The sequence below is a fragment of the Rhipicephalus microplus genome, unplaced genomic scaffold (assembly GCF_043290135.1).
Source record: "Rhipicephalus microplus isolate Deutch F79 unplaced genomic scaffold, USDA_Rmic scaffold_117, whole genome shotgun sequence".
In the NCBI taxonomy this organism is placed as follows: domain Eukaryota; kingdom Metazoa; phylum Arthropoda; class Arachnida; order Ixodida; family Ixodidae; genus Rhipicephalus; species Rhipicephalus microplus.
In genome coordinates, this window is record NW_027464689.1 from 142,501 (window position 1) to 148,926 (window position 6,426).

Here is a 6,426-nt window from a genome sequence, read left to right on the forward strand (position 1 = left end):
GCAATGTGCGTTCAAAGAATCAGTGCTCAGTGTGTCCTGCAATTCACACCAAGTCTCGCAGCTGGCTGCGTTCTTCATCGACCCGAGAACCGAGTGATCCACCGCTTAGAGTCGTGAAAAAGTGTTTGTTCAATTCCGTACAGTCAAAACCAAACGTTTCTGGCACTCGGCCAAACAGTGGCCAAGAAGGGCGCTTTTCAGCGCACGCTTGGACTCCAAAACTCTGCCGCGCCTTTTTCGGCTGCCGCAAATCGAGCAAACGGTGTGTTTCGGACGGCGTTTCGCTTTCGCTACTTGCGAGTGCTTTCGTGGTCCACCCCTCTATAAATACTCGGGAGGCGTCGAAGCCGGTTCTCCAAGCCGGACCCGTAGGTATCGTTGTGTGCTCGCTCTCATTGGCCCGCCTAACCAGAAAATGCCTGCGGTACACCCATTTGGATAAGAGTGCACGCAGATGCGGGCCTCGACGGCTACACATTTCCTCGGGCGGCCGCCTCCCGGCCTCCGTGGAGCGCGGGATGCACGGTCCCATCGACAAGCCTCTCCCGTTTTTACCGTGGCGTCGCGGTTCACCACGGCAGGCGGGTCGGTCTCCTCCGCATAAAAAGGGGGACCCCCGCTTTTTGTTCCACGAAATCGCACAAGCTTTTTTCGCATCCACGGTTTGCCACCGCACACCAAAATGCCGATCCGGCTGCCTACTTTAGCCAACAGGTGGAGCCAGGCGCGCCGTACTTGCGCGGCACTTCCCACGTCCACCGAAGTCGGTGCCAAGGACCACTTTCGGCGCCGGAGCCGCGTACGAGCCTACTCGAGGCGGAAGAACGAAGCCAGCAAGGGCCTGGCCGCAAGTGCGTTCAATTGTCGGGACGTCCAAGTCCCTCGTTCTTCCGTGCTTCCTCTTTCGGCAAGTCGTTGCGGCACCTTCCCAAAGCGCGCAGACCCGCTAATCGCGACGAGCGCGACGTGGCCGTGCCGCCTTTCCCTCGGCAGCAAGCAAAACGCCTGGCAACGTCGACGCTCCCCTAACCGCGATCTCGCACCGTGTTTCGTGTGGCGAATTCAAAAGCCGGCCGGCGCTGCTGCAACCATTACGGTCGGTACGCATACGCCGCGGAGGGCGGGACGGTCATCGGAGCGTGCGGTTCCTCCATCGAGTACTGCGCACCTCGGCCGTCGCATCGCCGTGCCATGACCGGCCGCGCGTCAACGCGAACCGGTGCCAGCGAGATCCCTCGCCTGCAAGAACCGACCGGCAGCCTCCGTCACCCGAGGACGCGGAGGCGCTTGCCGCGGACGGCGGGACGGTATGCACTGGTGCACAGCGGACCCGTCACATCGCCAGTTCCTTGACCGACCGCCGACGCTTGTGCCGTTCCTCTCGTACTTGGCAGTCGCCGCGCGATTGTCGGGTCTCGTTCTTGCACGCTCGAACGGTCGGGAGGGCACTCGGCTGGCGTTTCGGGAACGCGCAGCCTCGCCTTCTACCGACGTAACCACGACTCGCCGTTCGCGCTCCGCCGCTCCTGTTTACAGTACTAGGCGGTCCCGCAGCGGTCGGGTCGCGCATTTCGAGCGCTTCGAGCCACGGTGCAGTGGCGGGTCGAAAGCCGACCTATGAGTGCGTTGCGCCGTTTGTACCCGCGTCCGCCACCTGGCCGACCGTCCAAGGTCGCGGTGTTGGCGTCCGCTGGGCGCAACAATTTGTCACGGGGTGCCGCTCCACATTCAGGCAGCCCCGTGGGGAAAAGCCGACCCCGCGTCCAAACGGGGTCAGCGGCAGAAAGTGTCGGGCGCAGACGCAGCTGAGGCGCTCACCCTTCACAATCCGTTAATGATCCTTCCGCAGGTTCACCTACGGAAACCTTGTTACGACTTTTACTTCCTCTAAATGATCAAGTTTGGTCATCTTTCCAACAGACCGGCGCAACCGAAAGGCCGCGCCGGACATCGGTCCGAAGACCTCACTAAATCATTCAATCGGTAGTAGCGACGGGCGGTGTGTACAAAGGGCAGGGACGTAATCAACGCGAGCTTATGACTCGCGCTTACTGGGAATTCCTCGTTCAAGGGGAACAATTGCAAGCCCCTATCCCAATCACGAAAGAAGTTCCACGGGTTACCCAGTCTTTTCAGACAGGGATAAAGACACGCTGCTTCCTTCAGTGTAGCGCGCGTGCGGCCCCGGACATCTAAGGGCATCACAGACCTGTTATTGCTCTGTTTCGTGCGGCTAGGAGCCGCTTGTCCCTCTAAGAAGGTTGTAAGGTGCTGGGAACCCCGCACCTATTTAATAGGCTAGAGTCTCGTTCGTTATCGGAATTAACCAGACAAATCGCTCCACCAACTAAGAACGGCCATGCACCACCATCCACCGAATCAAGAAAGAGCTCTCAATCTGTCAATCCTCCCAGTGTCCGGGCCGGGTAAGTTTTCCCGTGTTGAGTCAAATTAAGCCGCAGGCTCCACTCCTGGTGGTGCCCTTCCGTCAATTCCTTTAAGTTTCAGCTTTGCAACCATACTTCCCCCGGAACCCAAATACTTTGGTTTCCCGGAAGCTGCCCGCCGAGTCATTTGAGTAACTCAGGCGGATCGCTGGTTGGCATCGTTTATGGTCAGAACTAGGGCGGTATCTGATCGCCTTCGAACCTCTGACTTTCGTTCTTGATCAATGAAAACATTCTTGGCAAATGCTTTCGCAGTAGTTCGTCTTGCGACGGTCCAAGAATTTCACCTCTAGCGCCGCAATACGAATGCCCCCGTCCGTCCCTCTTAATCACTACCTCGTATTCCAAAAACCAACAGAACAGAAACGAGGTCTTGTTCTATTATTCCATGCAAGTTTATTCAGGCGACTCGCCTGCGTTGAGCACTCTAATTTTTTCAAAGTAAAAGCACCGGCCATCTCGAGGCACACAATGAAGTGCACCAAGAAAGAACCGGCATGATGTTCAGTCCGAGCCGTCGCATCGGGTAGATGCACTACTCGTCTGGAACTGAGATCCAACTACGAGCTTTTTAACCGCAGCAGCTTTAGTATACGCTATTGGAGCTGGAATTACCGCGGCTGCTGGCACCAGACTTGCCCTCCAATTGATCCTCGTTAAAGGATTTAGAGTGTACTCATTTCAATTACGGGGCCTCAAAAGAGTCCCGTATTGTTATTTTTCGTCACTACCTCCCCGTGCCGGGAGTGGGTAATTTGCGCGCCTGCTGCCTTCCTTGGATGTGGTAGCCGTTTCTCAGGCTCCCTCTCCGGAATCGAACCCTGATTCTCCGTTACCCGTAACAACCATGGTAAGCAAGTAACCTACCATCGAAAGTTGATAAGGCAGACACTTGAAAGAAACGTCGCCGGCTCGTGGCCATGCGATCAGCACAAAGTTATCCAGAGTCACCACACAATACGGGCCGAAACCCGATCGATCTTGGTCTAATAAAAGCACCCGTTACCCAAAGGGCTCCAGGCTCACTGCATGTATTAGCTCTAGAATTGCCACAGTTATCCAAGTAGGAAGAAACGATCTAAGGAACCATAACTGATTTAATGAGCCATTCGCGGTTTCGCCTTATTTCGGCATGTACTTAGACATGCATGGCTTAATCTTTGAGACAAGCATATGATTACTGGCAGGATCAACCAGGTAATCGTTCGACTGCGCGTCCGTCCTCGCCTTCGGCGGGCCGGACGCAGTCTGTGTGCGGCGGAGGCCACCTTCAGGCGCCCCAACACGCTTATTTTGCACTCCGAGATGACGGCGTTCGAGCTCGCTACGGCACAACCTTCCCGAAAGACGAGTGGGAGCCGTGCGGCAAGAAGCACGTTCATGCTCGCTCTTTTTCGTTGCATCGACTCGGTCGCGCCGTGCGGGTTGCCCAAGCCCGCTGCACTGTCGGTGGACCGCCCGGAACTAGCAACGGAGCCGAGACTGCAAAGCCGCCAGACGACGGGTCACGCCCGCGTCTTCGGCGCTTTCGCATCTGAATCGCCCGAGGACGACACGGAACACACCTCGATATCGTGGTAAAACGGCACCGTCCGACAACCAGCCCCTAACGCATCAAGCGGATGAGGCTGCAGACGACTGCCGTGGATTCCCCTGGAGCAGACCCGAGGACACGCTTGACGAGGCCGAAGCCCGCCGCATATCAGACACCCGGTCGCTTTCGCGTACGCCGCTCACGAGAACCCCCACATAATAGCAGCGATAAGTACCCAGACCTCCTTGGGCACTAATACGAGCGTACTCGAGAAAATTTCACCGCGGGTGTGCCCCGAAACGTGTGGCACGTTGAGCGTGCCACAAGTCTACGTCGCTCTCAAACCCGCCGAGGTCGTAGAATTTGCGACCCTACTCACGAAATTCCCACCGAGGATACGGCCGCAAACGTACCGCACCTTGGGTAGGCCACGAGTTTGTGCAACACTACGCTGACGGCACAGCACCGAGGTCGTGCGCGCACGCACGGGAAAATTCCGCCGCGGTTTCTGCCGAAAACGTGAGGCACCACGACTCTCCGCAAGTTCGCGTCGACTGCGAAAGACCGAAGTCGTGAACGACGTGTCCGCTACTCGCCGCCGACACGCTGGACACCAAACGTACAACGACTCGACGGCGTCGTAGAGGCCCACGACGCGGTTTTCCTTAACGACGTCTCGGCGTGGCACCGACAGGTTAGAACGGCCGACCAACGTTCCCTGTCCGCCGTTCGGCTCAGTCGAAGGGCTCGGCGACTTCGGCAACGCTGCGAAGCCGCACGGTGACGCACGCCATGTCCCCATTTTTTTTTTTTTCTTTCTGCGTCTGCCGGGGTGCCCCTATAATAGCAGCGATAAGCACCCAGACCGCCGTGGGTCGCTCGCCCCGGCTGACGTGGTTTTTCGTACTCCTGCGGCGGTCGCCGTCAAGCACGTCCAAATACGCTACTTTCGTGGGCGCATTCACGCTCTTTCGCTTCGCCGGAGTGCCAGCACTCACTCTGCCAAAAACGGCGAACATCCGAGCGGCGGTTCCCACTTTTGCGTCGGCGTCGCAAACCCCGCCCCGGCAGACGAGGTTTGCCGTACTCGTGCGACGGTGGCCGGCGGGCACGTCGAAAGACGCCGATATCGTGCGCGAATTGGCGCACCTTGGCTTCACCGGAGTGCCGCCACTGACTCCTCCAAAAACGGCGAAGATCCGAGCGGCGCTTCCCACTTTCGCATCGGCGTCCCGAACTCCGCCCCGGCTGACGCGGTTTACCGTACTCGTGCGACGGTCGCCGGCGAGCACGTGGAAAGACGCCGATATCGTGCCCGAATCGGCTCCGTTCGGCTTCGCCGGAGTGCCAGCACTGGCTCGGCGAAAGACGACGAACATCCGAGCGACGGTTCTCACTATTGCGTACGCGTCGCAAACCCCGCCCCGGATGACGCACTTTGCCGTACTCGTGCGACGGTCGCCGGCGAGCACGTAGAAAGACGCCGATATCGTGCCGGAATCGGCCCCGTTTGGCTTCGCCGGAGTGCCAGCACTCACTCGGCCACAAACGGCGAACATCCGAGCGGCGGTTCCCACTTAGCCGTCGGCGTCCCGAACTCCGCCCCGGCAGACGCGGTTGCCGAGCTCGTGCGACTAGCGACCGCGAAGCCGTCTCGCGACGCCGCTTTCGTGCGCGGCTCCCACTGCGACCTGGGTCACCCGAGGTCGACGAGCAAGAAAGAATGTCGAAAAAAAATTTTTTTTTTTTTGCGTCTGCCGGGGTGCCCCTATAATAGCAGCGATAAGCACCCAGACCGCCATGGGTCGCTCGCCCCGGCTGACGTGGTTTTTCGTTTTCCTGCGGTGGTCGTCGTCAAGCACGTCCAAACACGCCACTTTCGTGGGCGCATTCGCGCTCTTTCGCTTCGCCGGAGTGCCAGCACTCACTCTGCCAAAAACGGCGAACATCCTAGTGGCGGTTCCCACTTTTGCGTCGGCGTCGCCAACCCCGCCCCGGCATACGCGGTTTGCCGTACTCGTGCGGCGGTGGCCGGCGGGCACGTCGAAAGACACCGATATCGTGCGCGAGTCGATGCTTCTTGGTCTCGCAGGAGGGCCGCCACTCACTCCTGCAAAAACGGCGAAGATCCGAGCGGCGCTTCCCACTTTTTCGTCGGCATCGCAAACCTCGCCCCGGCAGACGCGCTTTGCCGTACTCGTGCGACGGTCGCCGGCGAGCACGTCGAAATACGCCGATATCGTGCCCGAATCGGCCCCGTTTCGCTTCGCCGGAGTGCCAGCACTCACTCGGCCAAAAACGGCGAACATCCGAGCAGCGGTACCCACTTAGCCGTCGGCATCCCGAACTCCGCGCCGGCTGACGCGGTTGCCGAGCTCGTGCGACTAGCGACCGCGAACGCGTCTCGCGACGCCGCTTTCGTGCGCGGCTCCCATTGCGACCTGG

At 59.1% G+C, this 6,426-nt stretch overlaps 2 non-coding genes across 2 annotated transcripts in view; both read right to left on the reverse strand.

Annotated features, from left to right (window-relative positions):
* Positions 1-113, reverse strand: part of LOC142790624 (5.8S ribosomal RNA) — a 153-nt gene extending 40 nt beyond the window's left edge. The window contains exon 1 of the ribosomal RNA XR_012889654.1: positions 1-113. This exon is cut by the window's left edge and continues 40 nt beyond it. This is a non-coding gene — a ribosomal RNA (5.8S ribosomal RNA).
* A 1,719-nt stretch (positions 114-1,832) lies between these two features.
* Positions 1,833-3,647, reverse strand: LOC142790603 (small subunit ribosomal RNA). Its single transcript, XR_012889633.1, has one exon. It is a non-coding gene; the product is annotated as a small subunit ribosomal RNA (ribosomal RNA).
* Positions 3,648-6,426: the final 2,779 nt, after the last annotated feature.